The 24,859-nt window shown below is 37.9% G+C and overlaps 6 non-coding genes across 6 annotated transcripts; all 6 read right to left on the bottom strand.

Moving 5' to 3' along the window:
* Positions 1-1,662: 1,662 nt before the first annotated feature.
* On the bottom strand, positions 1,663-1,735 carry TRNAA-AGC (transfer RNA alanine (anticodon AGC)). Its single transcript has one exon. It is a non-coding gene; the product is annotated as a tRNA-Ala (tRNA).
* A 3,519-nt stretch (positions 1,736-5,254) lies between these two features.
* On the bottom strand, positions 5,255-5,327 carry TRNAA-UGC (transfer RNA alanine (anticodon UGC)). The gene has a single exon. It is a non-coding gene; the product is annotated as a tRNA-Ala (tRNA).
* A 4,861-nt stretch (positions 5,328-10,188) lies between these two features.
* TRNAA-UGC (transfer RNA alanine (anticodon UGC)) lies at positions 10,189-10,261 on the bottom strand. The gene has a single exon. It is a non-coding gene; the product is annotated as a tRNA-Ala (tRNA).
* A 3,942-nt stretch (positions 10,262-14,203) lies between these two features.
* Positions 14,204-14,276, bottom strand: TRNAA-AGC (transfer RNA alanine (anticodon AGC)). Its single transcript has one exon. It is a non-coding gene; the product is annotated as a tRNA-Ala (tRNA).
* A 6,922-nt stretch (positions 14,277-21,198) lies between these two features.
* On the bottom strand, positions 21,199-21,271 carry TRNAA-UGC (transfer RNA alanine (anticodon UGC)). Its single transcript has one exon. It is a non-coding gene; the product is annotated as a tRNA-Ala (tRNA).
* Positions 21,272-23,062: 1,791 nt separating this feature from the next.
* Positions 23,063-23,135, bottom strand: TRNAA-AGC (transfer RNA alanine (anticodon AGC)). Its single transcript has one exon. It is a non-coding gene; the product is annotated as a tRNA-Ala (tRNA).
* Positions 23,136-24,859: the final 1,724 nt, after the last annotated feature.

Below are 24,859 nucleotides of genomic sequence, written 5' to 3'. Positions count from 1 at the left end.
AAAAATCTGTGGGAAAGCATAAGGTCATCATGATGACCATTGTGATGATGTCATCATGATGATGTCATCATGAACCCATTATGATGTCGCCATGATGATGTCATCATAAACCCACTATGATGATGTCATCATGAACACATTGTGATGTCATCATGATGATGTCATCATAAACCCATTATGATGTCGTCATCATGAACCCATTATGATGTCGTCATCATGAACCCATTATGATGTCGTCATCATGAAACCATTATGATGTTACCATGATGATGTCATCATGAACCCATTATGATGTCGTCATGATGATGTCATCATGAACCCATTATGATGTCGTCATGATGATGTCATCATGAACCCATTATGATGTCGTCATGATGTCATCATGAACCCATTATGATTATGTCATCACGAACCCTTTATGATGTCGTCATGATAATGTCATCATGAACCCATTATGATGTTGTCATGATGACGTCATCATGAACCCATTATGATGTTGTCATGATGATGTCATCATGAACCCATTATGATGTCATAATGATGTCATCATGAACCCATTATGATGATGTCATCATGAACCTATTATGATGGTTTCATGATGATGTCATCATGAACCCATTATGATGTCGTCGTGATGATGTCACCATGAACCCATTATGATGATGTCATCATGAACACATTGTGATGTCATCATGATGATGTCATCATAAACCCATTATGATGCTGTCATGATGATGTCATCATGAACCCATTATGATGTTGCCATGATGATGTCATCATGAACCCATTATGATGTCATCATGATGATGTCATCATGAACCCATTATGATGTCGTCATGATGATGTCATCATGAACCCTTTATGATGTCGTCATGATAATGTCATCATGAACCCATTATGATGTTGTCATGATGATGTCATTATGAACCCATTATGATGATGTCATTATGAACCCATTGTGATGATGTCACCACGAACCCATTATGATGTGGTCATGATGATGTCATCATGAACTAATTATGATGTCGTCATGATGATGTCATCATGAACCCATTATTATGTCATCATGCACCCATTATGATGTCATCATGACGATGTCATCATGAACCCATTATGATGACGTCATGATGATGTCATCATGAACCCATTACGATGACATCATGATGATGTCTTCATTAACCCATTACGATGACATCATGATGATGTCATCATTAACCCATTATGATGATGTCATCATGAACCCATTATGATGTTGTCATGATGATAGCATCATGAACCCATTATGATGTCGTCATGATGATGTCATCATGAACCCATTGTGATGATGTCATCATGAACCCATTGTGATGTCATCATGATGATGTCATCATGAACCCATTGTGATGTCATCATGATGCTAGCGCTCTACTATTTGAGCTAATTCCCCTACATAACTTTCTACCTTTTAGGTGAAACAGGGAAACAGTGTATTTGCTGCAAGTAATGTACTGATGGGCTTGCTGCATGTACTGCTCTAATTACACATGAAACCAAGAAAACACTTGAAAAGCACATGAAAAATCTGTGGAAAAGCATAAGGTCTATATAGTTTGTTTCCCTCCAATTTATTGCCAGCGTTAAGCACAAAATTATTGAAAATTTATAAAGTATAAATAAAGTAACTGGAGAATGCAGGCATCGATCCTGCTACCTCTCGCATGCTAAGCGAGCGCTCTACCATTTGAGCTAATTCCCCTTGATAGTGTCACTTGTTTTAGGAGAAACAGGGAAACAGTGTATTTGCTGCAAGTAATGTACTGATGTGCTTGCTGCATGTACTGCTCTAATTACACATGAAACCAAGAAAACACTTGAAAAGCACATGAAAAATCTGTGGAAAATCATAAGGTCTATATAGTTTGTTTCCCTCCAATTTATTGCCAGCGTTAAGCACAAAATTATTGAAAATGTATAAAGTATAAATAATGTAACTGGAGAATGCAGGCATCGATCCTGCTACCTCTCGCATGCTAAGCGAGCACTCTACCATTTGAGCTAATTCCCCTTGATAGTGTCCCTCATTTTAGGTGAAACATGGAAACAGTGTATTTGCTGCATGTAATGTACTGATGGGCTTGCTGAAACCAAGAAAACACTTGAAAAGCACATGAAAAATCTGTGGAAAAGCATAAGGTCTATATAGTTTGTTTCCCTCCAATTTATTGCCAGCGTTAAGCACAAAATTATTGAAAATTTATAAAGTATAGATAAAGTAACTGGAGAATGCAGGCATCGATCCCGCTACCTATCGCATGCTAAGCGAGCACTCTACCATCCGAGCTAATTCCCCTTGATAGTGGTGTCCCTTGTTTTAGGTGAAACAGGGAAACAGTGTATTTGCTGCATGTAATGTACTGATGGGCTTGCTGAAACCAAGAAAACACTTGAAAAGCACATGAAAAATCTGTGGGAAAGCATAAGGTCTATATAGTTTGTTTCCCTCCAATTTATTGCCAGCGTTAAGCACAACATTATTGAAAATGTATAAAGTATAAATAATTAACTGGAGAATGCGGGCATTGATCCCGCTGCCTCTCGCATGCAAAGCAAGCGCTCTACAATTTGAGCTAATTCCCCTACATAACTGTCTCCCTTTTAGTTGAAACTGGGAAACAGTGTATTTGCTGCAAGAAATGTACTGATGGGCTTGCTGCATGTACTGCTCTAATTACACATGAAACCAAGAAAACACTTGAAAAGCACATGAAAAATCTGTGGGAAAGCATAAGGTCATCATGATGACCATTGTGATGATGTCATCATGATGATGTCATCATGAACACATTATGATGTCGCCATGATGATGTCATCATAAACCCACTATGATGATGTCATCATGAACACATTGTGATGTCATCATGATGATGTCATCATAAACCCATTATGATGTCGTCATCATGAACCCATTATGATGTCGTCATCATGAACCCATTATGATGTCGTCATCATGAAACCATTATGATGTTACCATGATGATGTCATCATGAACCCATTATGATGTCGTCATGATGATGTCATCATGAACCCATTATGATGTCGTCATGATGATGTCATCATGAACCCATTATGATGTCGTCATGATGTCATCATGAACCCATTATGATTATGTCATCATGAACCCTTTATGATGTCGTCATGATAATGTCATCATGAACCCATTATGATGTTGTCATGATGATGTCATCATGAACCCATTATGATGTTGTCATGATGATGTCATCATGAACCCATTATGATGTCATAATGATGTCATCATGAACCCATTATGATGATGTCATCATGAACCTATTATGATGGTTTCATGATGATGTCATCATGAACCCATTATGATGTCGTCGTGATGATGTCACCATGAACCCATTATGATGATGTCATCATGAACACATTGTGATGTCATCATGATGATGTCATCATAAACCCATTATGATGTTGTCATGATGATGTCATCATGAACCCATTATGATGTTGCCATGATGATGTCATCATGAACCCATTATGATGTCATCATGATGATGTCATCATGAACCCATTATGATGTCGTCATGATGATGTCATCATGAACCCTTTATGATGTCGTCATGATAATGTCATCATGAACCCATTATGATGTTGTCATGATGATGTCATTATGAACCCATTATGATGATGTCATTATGAACCCATTGTGATGATGTCACCACGAACCCATTATGATGTGGTCATGATGATGTCATCATGAACTAATTATGATGTCGTCATGATGATGTCATCATGAACCCATTATTATGTCATCATGCACCCATTATGATGTCATCATGACGATGTCTTCATTAACCCATTACAATGACATCATGATGATGTCATCATTAACCCATTATGATGATGTCATCATGAACCCATTATGATGTTGTCATGATGATAGCATCATAAACTCATTATGATGTCGTCATGATGATGTCATCATGAACCCATTGTGATGATGTCATCATGAACCCATTGTGATGTCATCATGATGATGTCATCATGAACCCATTGTGATGTCATCATGATGCTAGCGCTCTACTATTTGAGCTAATTCCCCTACATAACTTTCTACCTTTTAGGTGAAACAGGGAAACAGTGTATTTGCTGCAAGTAATGTACTGATGGGCTTGCTGCATGTACTGCTCTAATTACACATGAAACCAAGAAAACACTTGAAAAGCACATGAAAAATCTGTGGAAAAGCATAAGGTCTATATAGTTTGTTTCCCTCCAATTTATTGCCAGCGTTAAGCACAAAATTATTGAAAATTTATAAAGTATAAATAAAGTAACTGGAGAATGCAGGCATCGATCCTGCTACTTCTCGCATGCTAAGCGAGCGCTCTACCATTTGAGCTAATTCCCCTTGATAGTGTCACTTGTTTTAGGTGAAACATGGAAACAGTGTATTTGCTGCATGTAATGTACTGATGGGCTTGCTGAAACCAAGAAAACACTTGAAAAGCACATGAAAAATCTGTGGAAAAGCATAAGGTCTATATAGTTTGTTTCCCTCCAATTTATTGCCAGCGTTAAGCACAAAATTATTGAAAATTTATAAAGTATAAATAAAGTAACTGGAGAATGCAGGCATCGATCCGGCTACCTCTCGCATCCTGAGCGAGCACTCTACCATTTGAGCTAATTCCCCTTGATGCTAAGTGAGCACTCTACCATTTGAGCTAATTCTCCTACATACCTTTCTTCTTTTTAGGTTAAACAGGGAAACTGTATTTGCTGCAAGTAATGCACTGATGGCTTGCTGCATGTACTGCTCTAATTACACATGAAACCAAGAAAACACTTGAAAAGCACATGAAAAATGTGTGGAAAAGCATAAGGTCTATATAGTTGGTTTCCCTCCAATTTATTGCCAGCGTTAAGCACAAAATTATTGAAAATTTATAAAGTATAGATAAAGTAACTGGAGAATGCAGGCATCGATCCCGCTACCTATCGCATGCTAAGCGAGCACTCGACCATCCGAGCTAATTCCCCTTGATAGTGGTGTCCCTTGTTTTAGGTGAAACAGGGAAACAGTGTATTTGCTGCATGTAATGTACTGATGGGCTTGCTGAAACCAAGAAAACACTTGAAAAGCACATGAAAAATCTGTGGGAAAGCATAAGGTCTATATAGTTTGTTTCCCTCCAATTTATTGCCAGCGTTAAGCACAACATTATTGAAAATGTATAAAGTATAAATAATTAACTGGAGAATGCGGGCATTGATCCCGCTGCCTCTCGCATGCAAAGCGAGCGCTCTACCATTTGAGCTAATTCCCCTACATAACTTTCTACCTTTTAGTTGAAACTGGGAAACAGTGTATTTGCTGCAAGAAATGTACTGATGGGCTTGCTGCATGTACTGCTCTAATTACACATGAAACCAAGAAAACACTTGAAAAGCACATGAAAAATCTGTGGGAAAGCATAAGGTCATCATGATGACCATTGTGATGATGTCATCATGATGATGTCATCATGAACCCATTATGATGTCGCCATGATGATGTCATCATAAACCCACTATGATGATGTCACCATGAACACATTGTGATGTCATCATGATGATGTCATCATAAACCCATTATGATGTCGTCATCATGAACCCATTATGATGTCGTCATCATGAACCCATTATGATGTCGTCATCATGAAACCATTATGATGTTACCATGATGATGTCATCATGAACCCATTATGATGTCGTCATGATGATGTCATCATGAACCCATTATGATGTCGTCATGATGATGTCATCATGAACCCATTATGATGTCGTCATGATGTCATCATGAACCCATTATGATTATGTCATCATGAACCCTTTATGATGTCGTCATGATAATGTCATCATGAACCCATTATGATGTTGTCATGATGATGTCATCATGAACCCATTATGATGTTGTCATGATGATGTCATCATGAACCCATTATGATGTCATAATGATGTCATCATGAACCCATTATGATGATGTCATCATGAACCTATTATGATGGTTTCATGATGATGTCATCATGAACCCATTATGATGTCGTCGTGATGATGTCACCATGAACCCATTATGATGATGTCATCATGAACACATTGTGATGTCATCATGATGATGTCATCATAAACCCATTATGATGTTGTCATGATGATGTCATCATGAACCCATTATGATGTTGCCATGATGATGTCATCATGAACCCATTATGATGTCATCATGATGATGTCATCATGAACCCATTATGATGTCGTCATGATGATGTCATCATGAACCCTTTATGATGTCGTCATGATAATGTCATCATGAACCCATTATGATGTTGTCATGATGATGTCATTATGAACCCATTATGATGATGTCATTATGAACCCATTGTGATGATGTCACCACGAACCCATTATGATGTGGTCATGATGATGTCATCATGAACTAATTATGATGTCGTCATGATGATGTCATCATGAACCCATTATTATGTCATCATGCACCCATTATGATGTCATCATGACGATGTCATCATGAACCCATTATGATGACGTCATGATGATGTCATCATGAACCCATTACGATGACATCATGATGATGTCTTCATTAACCCATTACGATGACATCATGATGATGTCATCATTAACCCATTATGATGATGTCATCATGAACCCATTATGATGTTGTCATGATGATATCATCATGAACCCATTATGATGTCGTCATGATGATGTCATCATGAACCCATTGTGATGATGTCATCATGAACCCATTGTGATGTCATCATGATGATGTCATCATGAACCCATTGTGATGTCATCATGATGCTAGCGCTCTACTATTTGAGCTAATTCCCCTACATAACTTTCTACCTTTTAGGTGAAACAGGGAAACAGTGTATTTGCTGCAAGTAATGTACTGATGGGCTTGCTGCATGTACTGCTCTAATTACACATGAAACCAAGAAAACACTTGAAAAGCACATGAAAAATCTGTGGAAAAGCATAAGGTCTATATAGTTTGTTTCCCTCCAATTTATTGCCAGCGTTAAGCACAAAATTATTGAAAATTTATAAAGTATAAATAAGGTAACTGGAGAAGGCAGGCATCGATCCGGCTAGCTCTCGCATGCTGAGCGAGCACTCTACCATTTGAGCTAATTCCCCTTGATAGTGGTGTCCCTTGTTTTAGGTGAAACAGGGAAACAGTGTATTTGCTGCATGTAATGTACTAATGGGCTTGCTGAAACCAAGAAAACACTTGAAAAGCACATGAAAAATCTGTGGGAAAGCATAAGGTCTATATAGTTTGTTTCCCTCCAATTTATTGCCAGCGTTAAGCACAACATTATTGAAAATGTATAAAGTATAAATAATTAACTGGAGAATGCGGGCATTGATCCCGATGCCTCTCGCATGCAAAGCGAGCGCTCTACCATTTGAGCTAATTCCCCTACATAACTTTCTACATTTTAGTTGAAACTGGGAAACAGTGTATTTGCTGCAAGAAATGTACTGATGGGCTTGCTGCATGCACTGCTCTAATTACACATGAAACCAAGAAAACACTTGAAAAGCACATGAAAAATCTGTGGGAAAGCATAAGGTCATCATGATGACCATTGTGATGATGTCATCATGATGATGTCATCATGAACCCATTATGATGTCGCCATGATGATGTCATCATAAACCCACTATGATGATGTCATCATGAACACATTGTGATGTCATCATGATGATGTCATCATAAACCCATTATGATGTCGTCATCATGAACCCATTATGATGTCGTCATCATGAACCCATTATGATGTCGTCATCATGAAACCATTATGATGTTACCATGATGATGTCATCATGAACCCATTATGATGTCGTCATGATGATGTCATCATGAACCCATTATGATGTCGTCATGATGATGTCATCATGAACCCATTATGATGTCGTCATGATGTCATCATGAACCCATTATGATTATGTCATCACGAACCCTTTATGATGTCGTCATGATAATGTCATCATGAACCCATTATGATGTTGTCATGATGACGTCATCATGAACCCATTATGATGTTGTCATGATGATGTCATCATGAACCCATTATGATGTCATAATGATGTCATCATGAACCCATTATGATGATGTCATCATGAACCTATTATGATGGTTTCATGATGATGTCATCATGAACCCATTATGATGTCGTCGTGATGATGTCACCATGAACCCATTATGATGATGTCATCATGAACACATTGTGATGTCATCATGATGATGTCATCATAAACCCATTATGATGCTGTCATGATGATGTCATCATGAACCCATTATGATGTTGCCATGATGATGTCATCATGAACCCATTATGATGTCATCATGATGATGTCATCATGAACCCATTATGATGTCGTCATGATGATGTCATCATGAACCCTTTATGATGTCGTCATGATAATGTCATCATGAACCCATTATGATGTTGTCATGATGATGTCATTATGAACCCATTATGATGATGTCATTATGAACCCATTGTGATGATGTCACCACGAACCCATTATGATGTGGTCATGATGATGTCATCATGAACTAATTATGATGTCGTCATGATGATGTCATCATGAACCCATTATTATGTCATCATGCACCCATTATGATGTCATCATGACGATGTCATCATGAACCCATTATGATGACGTCATGATGATGTCATCATGAACCCATTACGATGACATCATGATGATGTCTTCATTAACCCATTACGATGACATCATGATGATGTCATCATTAACCCATTATGATGATGTCATCATGAACCCATTATGATGTTGTCATGATGATAGCATCATGAACCCATTATGATGTCGTCATGATGATGTCATCATGAACCCATTGTGATGATGTCATCATGAACCCATTGTGATGTCATCATGATGATGTCATCATGAACCCATTGTGATGTCATCATGATGCTAGCGCTCTACTATTTGAGCTAATTCCCCTACATAACTTTCTACCTTTTAGGTGAAACAGGGAAACAGTGTATTTGCTGCAAGTAATGTACTGATGGGCTTGCTGCATGTACTGCTCTAATTACACATGAAACCAAGAAAACACTTGAAAAGCACATGAAAAATCTGTGGAAAAGCATAAGGTCTATATAGTTTGTTTCCCTCCAATTTATTGCCAGCGTTAAGCACAAAATTATTGAAAATTTATAAAGTATAAATAAAGTAACTGGAGAATGCAGGCATCGATCCTGCTACTTCTCGCATGCTAAGCGAGCGCTCTACCATTTGAGCTAATTCCCCTTGATAGTGTCACTTGTTTTAGGTGAAACATGGAAACAGTGTATTTGCTGCATGTAATGTACTGATGGGCTTGCTGAAACCAAGAAAACACTTGAAAAGCACATGAAAAATCTGTGGAAAAGCATAAGGTCTATATAGTTTGTTTCCCTCCAATTTATTGCCAGCGTTAAGCACAAAATTATTGAAAATTTATAAAGTATAAATAAAGTAACTGGAGAATGCAGGCATCGATCCGGCTACCTCTCGCATCCTGAGCGAGCACTCTACCATTTGAGCTAATTCCCCTTGATGCTAAGTGAGCACTCTACCATTTGAGCTAATTCTCCTACATACCTTTCTTCTTTTTAGGTTAAACAGGGAAACTGTATTTGCTGCAAGTAATGCACTGATGGCTTGCTGCATGTACTGCTCTAATTACACATGAAACCAAGAAAACACTTGAAAAGCACATGAAAAATGTGTGGAAAAGCATAAGGTCTATATAGTTGGTTTCCCTCCAATTTATTGCCAGCGTTAAGCACAAAATTATTGAAAATTTATAAAGTATAGATAAAGTAACTGGAGAATGCAGGCATCGATCCCGCTACCTATCGCATGCTAAGCGAGCACTCGACCATCCGAGCTAATTCCCCTTGATAGTGGTGTCCCTTGTTTTAGGTGAAACAGGGAAACAGTGTATTTGCTGCATGTAATGTACTGATGGGCTTGCTGAAACCAAGAAAACACTTGAAAAGCACATGAAAAATCTGTGGGAAAGCATAAGGTCTATATAGTTTGTTTCCCTCCAATTTATTGCCAGCGTTAAGCACAACATTATTGAAAATGTATAAAGTATAAATAATTAACTGGAGAATGCGGGCATTGATCCCGCTGCCTCTCGCATGCAAAGCGAGCGCTCTACCATTTGAGCTAATTCCCCTACATAACTTTCTACCTTTTAGTTGAAACTGGGAAACAGTGTATTTGCTGCAAGAAATGTACTGATGGGCTTGCTGCATGTACTGCTCTAATTACACATGAAACCAAGAAAACACTTGAAAAGCACATGAAAAATCTGTGGGAAAGCATAAGGTCATCATGATGACCATTGTGATGATGTCATCATGATGATGTCATCATGAACCCATTATGATGTCGCCATGATGATGTCATCATAAACCCACTATGATGATGTCACCATGAACACATTGTGATGTCATCATGATGATGTCATCATAAACCCATTATGATGTCGTCATCATGAACCCATTATGATGTCGTCATCATGAACCCATTATGATGTCGTCATCATGAAACCATTATGATGTTACCATGATGATGTCATCATGAACCCATTATGATGTCGTCATGATGATGTCATCATGAACCCATTATGATGTCGTCATGATGATGTCATCATGAACCCATTATGATGTCGTCATGATGTCATCATGAACCCATTATGATTATGTCATCATGAACCCTTTATGATGTCGTCATGATAATGTCATCATGAACCCATTATGATGTTGTCATGATGATGTCATCATGAACCCATTATGATGTTGTCATGATGATGTCATCATGAACCCATTATGATGTCATAATGATGTCATCATGAACCCATTATGATGATGTCATCATGAACCTATTATGATGGTTTCATGATGATGTCATCATGAACCCATTATGATGTCGTCGTGATGATGTCACCATGAACCCATTATGATGATGTCATCATGAACACATTGTGATGTCATCATGATGATGTCATCATAAACCCATTATGATGTTGTCATGATGATGTCATCATGAACCCATTATGATGTTGCCATGATGATGTCATCATGAACCCATTATGATGTCATCATGATGATGTCATCATGAACCCATTATGATGTCGTCATGATGATGTCATCATGAACCCTTTATGATGTCGTCATGATAATGTCATCATGAACCCATTATGATGTTGTCATGATGATGTCATTATGAACCCATTATGATGATGTCATTATGAACCCATTGTGATGATGTCACCACGAACCCATTATGATGTGGTCATGATGATGTCATCATGAACTAATTATGATGTCGTCATGATGATGTCATCATGAACCCATTATTATGTCATCATGCACCCATTATGATGTCATCATGACGATGTCATCATGAACCCATTATGATGACGTCATGATGATGTCATCATGAACCCATTACGATGACATCATGATGATGTCTTCATTAACCCATTACGATGACATCATGATGATGTCATCATTAACCCATTATGATGATGTCATCATGAACCCATTATGATGTTGTCATGATGATATCATCATGAACCCATTATGATGTCGTCATGATGATGTCATCATGAACCCATTGTGATGATGTCATCATGAACCCATTGTGATGTCATCATGATGATGTCATCATGAACCCATTGTGATGTCATCATGATGCTAGCGCTCTACTATTTGAGCTAATTCCCCTACATAACTTTCTACCTTTTAGGTGAAACAGGGAAACAGTGTATTTGCTGCAAGTAATGTACTGATGGGCTTGCTGCATGTACTGCTCTAATTACACATGAAACCAAGAAAACACTTGAAAAGCACATGAAAAATCTGTGGAAAAGCATAAGGTCTATATAGTTTGTTTCCCTCCAATTTATTGCCAGCGTTAAGCACAAAATTATTGAAAATTTATAAAGTATAAATAAGGTAACTGGAGAAGGCAGGCATCGATCCGGCTAGCTCTCGCATGCTGAGCGAGCACTCTACCATTTGAGCTAATTCCCCTTGATAGTGGTGTCCCTTGTTTTAGGTGAAACAGGGAAACAGTGTATTTGCTGCATGTAATGTACTAATGGGCTTGCTGAAACCAAGAAAACACTTGAAAAGCACATGAAAAATCTGTGGGAAAGCATAAGGTCTATATAGTTTGTTTCCCTCCAATTTATTGCCAGCGTTAAGCACAACATTATTGAAAATGTATAAAGTATAAATAATTAACTGGAGAATGCGGGCATTGATCCCGATGCCTCTCGCATGCAAAGCGAGCGCTCTACCATTTGAGCTAATTCCCCTACATAACTTTCTACATTTTAGTTGAAACTGGGAAACAGTGTATTTGCTGCAAGAAATGTACTGATGGGCTTGCTGCATGCACTGCTCTAATTACACATGAAACCAAGAAAACACTTGAAAAGCACATGAAAAATCTGTGGGAAAGCATAAGGTCATCATGATGACCATTGTGATGATGTCATCATGATGATGTCATCATGAACCCATTATGATGTCGCCATGATGATGTCATCATAAACCCACTATGATGATGTCATCATGAACACATTGTGATGTCATCATGATGATGTCATCATAAACCCATTATGATGTCGTCATCATGAACCCATTATGATGTCGTCATCATGAACCCATTATGATGTCGTCATCATGAAACCATTATGATGTTACCATGATGATGTCATCATGAACCCATTATGATGTCGTCATGATGATGTCATCATGAACCCATTATGATGTCGTCATGATGATGTCATCATGAACCCATTATGATGTCGTCATGATGTCATCATGAACCCATTATGATTATGTCATCACGAACCCTTTATGATGTCGTCATGATAATGTCATCATGAACCCATTATGATGTTGTCATGATGACGTCATCATGAACCCATTATGATGTTGTCATGATGATGTCATCATGAACCCATTATGATGTCATAATGATGTCATCATGAACCCATTATGATGATGTCATCATGAACCTATTATGATGGTTTCATGATGATGTCATCATGAACCCATTATGATGTCGTCGTGATGATGTCACCATGAACCCATTATGATGATGTCATCATGAACACATTGTGATGTCATCATGATGATGTCATCATAAACCCATTATGATGCTGTCATGATGATGTCATCATGAACCCATTATGATGTTGCCATGATGATGTCATCATGAACCCATTATGATGTCATCATGATGATGTCATCATGAACCCATTATGATGTCGTCATGATGATGTCATCATGAACCCTTTATGATGTCGTCATGATAATGTCATCATGAACCCATTATGATGTTGTCATGATGATGTCATTATGAACCCATTATGATGATGTCATTATGAACCCATTGTGATGATGTCACCACGAACCCATTATGATGTGGTCATGATGATGTCATCATGAACTAATTATGATGTCGTCATGATGATGTCATCATGAACCCATTATTATGTCATCATGCACCCATTATGATGTCATCATGACGATGTCATCATGAACCCATTATGATGACGTCATGATGATGTCATCATGAACCCATTACGATGACATCATGATGATGTCTTCATTAACCCATTACGATGACATCATGATGATGTCATCATTAACCCATTATGATGATGTCATCATGAACCCATTATGATGTTGTCATGATGATAGCATCATGAACCCATTATGATGTCGTCATGATGATGTCATCATGAACCCATTGTGATGATGTCATCATGAACCCATTGTGATGTCATCATGATGATGTCATCATGAACCCATTGTGATGTCATCATGATGCTAGCGCTCTACTATTTGAGCTAATTCCCCTACATAACTTTCTACCTTTTAGGTGAAACAGGGAAACAGTGTATTTGCTGCAAGTAATGTACTGATGGGCTTGCTGCATGTACTGCTCTAATTACACATGAAACCAAGAAAACACTTGAAAAGCACATGAAAAATCTGTGGAAAAGCATAAGGTCTATATAGTTTGTTTCCCTCCAATTTATTGCCAGCGTTAAGCACAAAATTATTGAAAATTTATAAAGTATAAATAAAGTAACTGGAGAATGCAGGCATCGATCCTGCTACCTCTCGCATGCTAAGCGAGCGCTCTACCATTTGAGCTAATTCCCCTTGATAGTGTCACTTGTTTTAGGAGAAACAGGGAAACAGTGTATTTGCTGCAAGTAATGTACTGATGTGCTTGCTGCATGTACTGCTCTAATTACACATGAAACCAAGAAAACACTTGAAAAGCACATGAAAAATCTGTGGAAAATCATAAGGTCTATATAGTTTGTTTCCCTCCAATTTATTGCCAGCGTTAAGCACAAAATTATTGAAAATGTATAAAGTATAAATAATGTAACTGGAGAATGCAGGCATCGATCCTGCTACCTCTCGCATGCTAAGCGAGCACTCTACCATTTGAGCTAATTCCCCTTGATAGTGTCCCTTGTTTTAGGTGAAACATGGAAACAGTGTATTTGCTGCATGTAATGTACTGATGGGCTTGCTGAAACCAAGAAAACACTTGAAAAGCACATGAAAAATCTGTGGAAAAGCATAAGGTCTATATAGTTTGTTTCCCTCCAATTTATTGCCAGCGTTAAGCACAAAATTATTGAAAATTTATAAAGTATAAATAAAGTAACTGGAGAATGCAGGCATCGATCCAGCTACCTCTCGCATGCTGAGCGAGCACTCTACCATTTGAGCTAATTCCCCTTGATGCTAAGCGAGCACTCTACCATTTGAGCTAATTCTCCTACATACCTTTCTTCTTTTTAGGTTAAACAGGGAAACTGTATTTGCTGCAAGTAATGCACTGATGGCTTGCTGCATGTACTGCTCTAATTACACATGAAACCAAGAAAACACTTGAAAAGCACATGAAAAATCTGTGGAAAAGCATAAGGTCTATATAGTTGGTTTCCCTCCAATTTATTGCCAGCGTTAAGCACAAAATTATTGAAAATTTATAAAGTATAGATAAAGTAACTGGAGAATGCAGGCATCGATCCCGCTACCTATCGCATGCTAAGCGAGCACTCTACCATCCGAGCTAATTCCCCTTGATAGTGGTGTCCCTTGTTTTAGGTGAAACAGGGAAACAGTGTATTTGCTGCATGTAATGTACTGATGGGCTTGCTGAAACCAAGAAAACACTTGAAAAGCACATGAAAAATCTGTGGGAAAGCATAAGGTCTATATAGTTTGTTTCCCTCCAATTTATTGCCAGCGTTAAGCACAACATTATTGAAAATGTATAAAGTATAAATAATTAACTGGAGAATGCGGCCATTGATCCCGCTGCCTCTCGCATGCAAAGCGAGCGCTCTACCATTTGAGCTAATTCCCCTACATAACTTTCTACCTTTTAGTTGAAACTGGGAAACAGTGTATTTGCTGCAAGAAATGTACTGATGGGCTTGCTGCATGTACTGCTCTAATTACACATGAAACCAAGAAAACACTTGAAAAGCACATGAAAAATCTGTGGGAAAGCATAAGGTCATCATGATGACCATTGTGATGATGTCATCATGATGATGTCATCATGAACCCATTATGATGTCGCCATGATGATGTCATCATAAACCCACTATGATGATGTCATCATGAACACATTGTGATGTCATCATGATGATGTCATCATAATCCCATTATGATGTCGTCATCATGAACCCATTATGATGTCGTCATCATGAACCCATTATGATGTCGTCATCATGAAACCATTATGATGTTACCATGATGATGTCATCATGAACCCATTATGATGTCGTCATGATGATGTCATCATGAACCCATTATGATGTCATCATGATGATGTCATCATGAACCCATTATGATGTCGTCATGATGTTATCATGAACCCATTATGATTATGTCATCATGAACCCTTTATGATGTCGTCATGATAATGTCATGATGAACCCATTATGATGTTGTCATGATGACGTCATCATGAACCCATTATGATGTTGTCATGATGATGTCATCATGAACCCATTATGATGTCATCATGATGTCATCATGAACCCATTATGATGATGTCATCATGAACCTATTATGATGGTTTCATGATGATGTCATCATGAACCCATTATGATGTCGTCGTGATGATGTCACCATGAACCCATTATGATGATGTCATCATGAACACATTGTGATGTCATCATGATGATGTCATCATAAACCCATTATGATGTTGTCATGATGATGTCATCATGAACCCATTATGATGTTGCCATGATGATGTCATCATGAACCCATTATGATGTCATCATGATGATGTCATCATGAACCCATTATGATGTCGTCATGATGATGTCATCATGAACCCTTTATGATGTCGTCATGATAATGTCATCATGAACCCATTATGATGTTGTCATGATGATGTCATTATGAACCCATTATGATGATGTCATTATGAACCCATTGTGATGATGTCACCACGAACCCATTATGATGTGGTCATGATGATGTCATCATGAACTAATTATGATGTCGTCATGATGATGTCATCATGAACCCATTATTATGTCATCATGCACCCATTATGATGTCATCATGACGATGTCTTCATTAACCCATTACAATAACATCATGATGATGTCATCATTAACCCATTATGATGATGTCATCATGAACCCATTATGATGTTGTCATGATGATAGCATCATAAACCCATTATGATGTCGTCATGATGATGTCATCATGAACCCATTGTGATGATGTCATCATGAACCCATTGTGATGTCATCATGATGATGTCATCATGAACCCATTGTGATGTCATCATGATGCTAGCGCTCTACTATTTGAGCTAATTCCCCTACATAACTTTCTACCTTTTAGGTGAAACAGGGAAACAGTGTATTTGCTGCAAGTAATGTACTGATGGGCTTGCTGCATGTACTGCTCTAATTACACATGAAACCAAGAAAACACTTGAAAAGCACATGAAAAATCTGTGGAAAAGCATAAGGTCTATATAGTTTGTTTCCCTCCAATTTATTGCCAGCGTTAAGCACAAAATTATTGAAAATTTATAAAGTATAAATAAAGTAACTGGAGAATGCAGGCATCGATCCTGCTACTTCTCGCATGCTAAGCGAGCGCTCTACCATTTGAGCTAATTCCCCTTGATAGTGTCACTTGTTTTAGGAGAAACAGGGAAACAGTGTATTTGCTGCAAGTAATGTACTGATGTGCTTGCTGCATGTACTGCTCTAATTACACATGAAACCAAGAAAACACTTGAAAAGCACATGAAAAATCTGTGGAAAATCATAAGGTCTATATAGTTTGTTTCCCTCCAATTTATTGCCAGCGTTAAGCACAAAATTATTGAAAATGTATAAAGTATAAATAATGTAACTGGAGAATGCAGGCATCGATCCTGCTACCTCTCGCATGCTAAGCGAGCACTCTACCATTTGAGCTAATTCCCCTTGATAGTGTCCCTTGTTTTAGGTGAAACAGGGAAACAGTGTATTTGCTGCATGTAATGTACTGATGGGCTTGCTGAAACCAAGAAAACACTTGAAAAGCACATGAAAAATCTGTGGAAAAGCATAAGGTCTATATAGTTTGTTTCCCTCCAATTTATTGCCAGCGTTAAGCACAAAATTATTGAAAATTTATAAAGTATAAATAAAGTAACTGGAGAATGCAGGCATCGATCCGGCTACCTCTCGCATGCTGAGCGAGTACTCTACCATTTGAGCTAATTCCCCCTGATGCTAAGCGAGCGCTCTACCATTTGAGCTAATTCTCCTACATACCTTTCTTCTTTTTAGGTTAAACAGGGAAACAGTGTATTTGCTGCAAGTAATGCACTGATGGCTTGCTGCATGTACTGCTCTAATTACACATGAAACCAAGAAAACACTTGAAAAGCACATGAAAAATCTGTGGAAAAGCATAAGGTCTATATAGTTGGTTTCCCTCCAATTTATTGCCAGCGTTAAGCACAAAATTATTGAAAATTTATAAAGTATAGATAAAGTAACTGGAGAATGCAGGCATCGATCCCGCTACCTATCGCATGCTAAGCGAGCACTCTACCATCCGAGCTAATTCCCCTTGATAGTGGTGTCCCTTGTTTTAGGTGAAACAGGGAAACAGTGTATTTGCTGCATGTAATGTACTGATGGGCTTGCTGAAACCAAGAAAACACTTGAAAAGCACATGAAAAATATGTGGGAAAGCATAAGGTCTATATAGTTTGTTTCCCTCCAATTTATTGCCAGCGTTAAGCACAACATTATTGAAAATGTATAAAGTATAAATAATTAACAGGAGAATGCGGGCATTGATCCCGCTGCCTCTCGTATGCAAAGCGAGCGCTCTACCATTTGAGCTAATTCCCCTACATAACTTTCTACCTTTTAGTTGAAACTGGGAAACAGTGTATTTGCTGCAAGAAATGTACTGATGGGCTTGCTGCATGTACTGCTCTAATTACACATGAAACCAAGAAAACACTTGAAAAGCACATGAAAAATCTGTGGGAAAGCATAAGGTCATCATGATGACCATTGTGATGATGTCATCATGATGATGTCATCATGAACCCATTATGATGTCGCCATGATGATGTCATCATAAACCCACTATGATGATGTCATCATGAACACATTGTGATGTCATCATGATGATGTCATCATAAACCCATTATGATGTCGTCATCATGAACCCATTATGATGTCGTCATCATGAACCCATTATGATGTCGTCATCATGAAACCATTATGATGTTACCATGATGATGTCATCATGAACCCATTATGATGTCGTCATGATGATGTCATCATGAACCCATTATGATGTCGTCATGATGATGTCATCATGAACCCATTATGATGTCGTCATGATGTCATCATGAACCCATTATGATTATGTCATCATGAACCCTTTATGATGTCGTCATGATAATGTCATGATGAACCCATTATGATGTTGTCATGATGACGTCATCATGAACCCATTATGATGTTGTCATGATGATGTCATCATGAACCCATTATGATGTCATCATGATGTCATCATGAACCCATTATGATGATGTCATCATGAACCTATTATGATGGTTTCATGATGATGTCATCATGAACCCATTATGATGTTGTCGTGATGATGTCACCATGAACCCATTATGATGATGTCATCATGAACACATTGTGATGTCATCATGATGATGTCATCATAAACCCATTATGATGTTGTCATGATGATGTCATCATGAACCCATTATGATGTTGCCATGATGATGTCATCATGAACCCATTATGATGTCATCATGATGATGTCATCATGAACCCATTATGATGTCGTCATGATGATGTCATCATGAACCCTTTATGATGTCGTCATGATAATGTCATCATGAACCCATTATGATGTTGTCATGATGATGTCATTATGAACCCATTATGATGATGTCATTATGAACCCATTGTGATGATGTCACCACGAACCCATTATGATGTGGTCATGATGATGTCATCATGAACTAATTATGATGTCGTCATGATGATGTCATCATGAACCCATTATTATGTCATCATGCACCCATTATGATGTCATCATGACGATGTCATCATGAACCCATTATGATGACGTCATGATGATGTCATCATGAACCCATTACGATGACATCATGATGATGTCTTCATTAACCCATTACGATGACATCATGATGATGTCATCATTAACCCATTATGATGATGTCATCATGAACCCATTATGATGTTGTCATGATGATATCATCATGAACCCATTATGATGTCGTCATGATGATGTCATCATGAACCCATTGTGATGATGTCATCATGAACCCATTGTGATGTCATCATGATGATGTCATCATGAACCCATTGTGATGTCATCATGATGCTAGCGCTCTACTATTTGAGCTAATTCCCCTACATAACTTTCTACCTTTTAGGTGAAACAGGGAAACAGTGTATTTGCTGCAAGTAATGTACTGATGGGCTTGCTGCATGTACTGCTCTAATTACACATGAAACCAAGAAAACACTTGAAAAGCACATGAAAAATCTGTGGAAAAGCATAAGGTCTATATAGTTTGTTTCCCTCCAATTTATTGCCAGCGTTAAGCACAAAATTATTGAAAATTTATAAAGTATAAATAAATTAACTGGAGAATGCAGGCATCGATCCTGCTACCTCTCGCATGCTAAGCTAGCGCTCTACCATTTGAGCTAATTCCCCTTGATAGTGTCACTTGTTTTAGGAGAAACAGGGAAACAGTGTATTTGCTGCAAGTAATGTACTGATGTGCTTGCTGCATGTACTGCTCTAATTACACATGAAACCAAGAAAACACTTGAAAAGCACATGAAAAATCTGTGGAAAATCATAAGGTCTATATAGTTTGTTTCCCTCCAATTTATTGCCAGCGTTAAGCACAAAATTATTGAAAATGTATAAAGTATAAATAATGTAACTGGAGAATGCAGGCATCTATCCTGCAACCTCTCGCATTCTAAGCGAGCACTCTACCATTTGAGCTAATTCCCCTTGATAGTGTCCCTTGTTTTAGGTGAAACATGGAAACAGTGTATTTGCTGCATGTAATGTACTGATGGGCTTGCTGAAACCAAGAAAACACTTGAAAAGCACATGAAAAATCTGTGGAAAAGCATAAGGTCTATATAGTTTGTTTCCCTCCAATTTATTGCCAGCGTTAAGCACAAAATTATTGAAAATTTATAAAGTATAAATAAAGTAACTGGAGAAGGCAGGCATCGATCCGGCTAGCTCTCGCATGCTGAGCGAGCACTCTACCATTTGAGCTAATTCCCCTTGATAGTGGTGTCCCTTGTTTTAGGTGAAACAGGGAAACAGTGTATTTGCTGCATGTAATGTACTGATGGGCTTGCTGAAACCAAGAAAACACTTGAAAAGCACATGAAAAATCTGTGGGAAAGCATAAGGTCTATATAGTTTGTTTCCCTCCAATTTATTGCCAGCGTTAAGCACAACATTATTGAAAATGTATAAAGTATAAATAATTAACTGGAGAATGCGGGCATTGATCCCACTGCCTCTCGCATGCAAAGCGAGCGCTCTACCATTTGAGCTAACTCCCCTACATAACTTTCTACCTTTTAGTTGAAACTGGGAAACAGTGTATTTGCTGCAAGAAATGTACTGATGGGCTTGCTGCATGTACTGCTCTAATTACACATGAAACCAAGAAAACACTTGAAAAGCACATGAAAAATCTGTGGGAAAGCATAAGGTCATCATGATGACCATTGTGATGATGTCATCATGATGATGTCATCATGAACCCATTATGATGTCGCCATGATGATGTCATCATAAACCCACTATGATGATGTCATCATGAACACATTGTGATGTCATCATGATGATGTCATCATAAACCCATTATGATGTCGTCATCATGAACCCATTATGATGTCGTCATCATGAACCCATTATGATGTCGTCATCATGAAACCATTATGATGTTACCATGATGATGTCATCATGAACCCATTATGATGTCGTCATGATGATGTCATCATGAACCCATTATGATGTCGTCATGATGATGTCATCATGAACCCATTATGATGTCGTCATGATGTCATCATGAACCCATTATGATTATGTCATCACGAACCCTTTATGATGTCGTCATGATAATGTCATCATGAACCCATTATGATGTTGTCATGATGACGTCATCATGAACCCATTATGATGTTGTCATGATGATGTCATCATGAACCCATTATGATGTCATAATGATGTCATCATGAACCCATTATGATGATGTCATCATGAACCTATTATGATGGTTTCATGATGATGTCATCATGAACCCATTATGATGTCGTCGTGATGATGTCACCATGAACCCATTATGATGATGTCATCATGAACACATTGTGATGTCATCATGATGATGTCATCATAAACCCATTATGATGCTGTCATGATGATGTCATCATGAACCCATTATGATGTTGCCATGATGATGTCATCATGAACCCATTATGATGTCATCATGATGATGTCATCATGAACCCATTATGATGTCGTCATGATGATGTCATCATGAACCCTTTATGATGTCGTCATGATAATGTCATCATGAACCCATTATGATGTTGTCATGATGATGTCATTATGAACCCATTATGATGATGTCATTATGAACCCATTGTGATGATGTCACCACGAACCCATTATGATGTGGTCATGATGATGTCATCATGAACTAATTATGATGTCGTCATGATGATGTCATCATGAACCCATTATTATGTCATCATGCACCCATTATGATGTCATCATGACGATGTCATCATGAACCCATTATGATGACGTCATGATGATGTCATCATGAACCCATTACGATGACATCATGATGATGTCTTCATTAACCCATTACGATGACATCATGATGATGTCATCATTAACCCATTATGATGATGTCATCATGAACCCATTATGATGTTGTCATGATGATAGCATCATGAACCCATTATGATGTCGTCATGATGATGTCATCATGAACCCATTGTGATGATGTCATCATGAACCCATTGTGATGTCATCATGATGATGTCATCATGAACCCATTGTGATGTCATCATGATGCTAGCGCTCTACTATTTGAGCTAATTCCCCTACATAACTTTCTACCTTTTAGGTGAAACAGGGAAACAGTGTATTTGCTGCAAGTAATGTACTGATGGGCTTGCTGCATGTACTGCTCTAATTACACATGAAACCAAGAAAACACTTGAAAAGCACATGAAAAATCTGTGGAAAAGCATAAGGTCTATATAGTTTGTTTCCCTCCAATTTATTGCCAGCGTTAAGCACAAAATTATTGAAAATTTATAAAGTATAAATAAAGTAACTGGAGAATGCAGGCATCGATCCTGCTACCTCTCGCATGCTAAGCGAGCGCTCTACCATTTGAGCTAATTCCCCTTGATAGTGTCACTTGTTTTAGGAGAAACAGGGAAACAGTGTATTTGCTGCAAGTAATGTACTGATGTGCTTGCTGCATGTACTGCTCTAATTACACATGAAACCAAGAAAACACTTGAAAAGCACATGAAAAATCTGTGGAAAATCATAAGGTCTATATAGTTTGTTTCCCTCCAATTTATTGCCAGCGTTAAGCACAAAATTATTGAAAATGTATAAAGTATAAATAATGTAACTGGAGAACGCAGGCATCGATCCTGCTACCTCTCGCATGCTAAGCGAGCACTCTACCATTTGAGCTAATTCCCCTTGATAGTGTCCCTCATTTTAGGTGAAACATGGAAACAGTGTATTTGCTGCATGTAATGTACTGATGGGCTTGCTGAAACCAAGAAAACACTTGAAAAGCACATGAAAAATCTGTGGAAAAGCATAAGGTCTATATAGTTTGTTTCCCTCCAATTTATTGCCAGCGTTAAGCACAAAATTATTGAAAATTTATAAAGTATAGATAAAGTAACTGGAGAATGCAGGCATCGATCCCGCTACCTATCGCATGCTAAGCGAGCACTCTACCATCCGAGCTAATTCCCCTTGATAGTGGTGTCCCTTGTTTTAGGTGAAACAGGGAAACAGTGTATTTGCTGCATGTAATGTACTGATGGGCTTGCTGAAACCAAGAAAACACTTGAAAAGCACATGAAAAATCTGTGGGAAAGCATAAGGTCTATATAGTTTGTTTCCCTCCAATTTATTGCCAGCGTTAAGCACAACATTATTGAAAATGTATAAAGTATAAATAATTAACTGGAGAATGCGGGCATTGATCCCGCTGCCTCTCGCATGCAAAGCAAGCGCTCTACAATTTGAGCTAATTCCCCTACATAACTGTCTACCTTTTAGTTGAAACTGGGAAACAGTGTATTTGCTGCAAGAAATGTACTGATGGGCTTGCTGCATGTACTGCTCTAATTACACATGAAACCAAGAAAACACTTGAAAAGCACATGAAAAATCTGTGGGAAAGCATAAGGTCATCATGATGACCATTGTGATGATGTCATCATGATGATGTCATCATGAACACATTATGATGTCGCCATGATGATGTCATCATAAACCCACTATGATGATGTCATCATGAACACATTGTGATGTCATCATGATGATGTCATCATAAACCCATTATGATGTCGTCATCATGAACCCATTATGATGTCGTCATCATGAACCCATTATGATGTCGTCATCATGAAACCATTATGATGTTACCATGATGATGTCATCATGAACCCATTATGATGTCGTCATGATGATGTCATCATGAACCCATTATGATGTCGTCATGATGATGTCATCATGAACCCATTATGATGTCGTCATGATGTCATCATGAACCCATTATGATTATGTCATCATGAACCCTTTATGATGTCGTCATGATAATGTCATCATGAACCCATTATGATGTTGTCATGATGATGTCATCATGAACCCATTATGATGTTGTCATGATGATGTCATCATGAACCCATTATGATGTCATAATGATGTCATCATGAACCCATTATGATGATGTCATCATGAACCTATTATGATGGTTTCATGATGATGTCATCATGAACCCATTATGATGTCGTCGTGATGATGTCACCATGAACCCATTATGATGATGTCATCATGAACACATTGTGATGTCATCATGATGATGTCATCATAAACCC

The sequence above is a fragment of the Sceloporus occidentalis genome, unplaced genomic scaffold (genome assembly GCF_023333645.1).
Source record: "Sceloporus occidentalis isolate IW3139 unplaced genomic scaffold, rSceOcc1.0.p SCAF_300, whole genome shotgun sequence".
Taxonomy (NCBI): Eukaryota; Metazoa; Chordata; class Lepidosauria; order Squamata; family Phrynosomatidae; genus Sceloporus; species Sceloporus occidentalis.
This window is presented reverse-complemented; position numbering and strand designations above follow the sequence as displayed.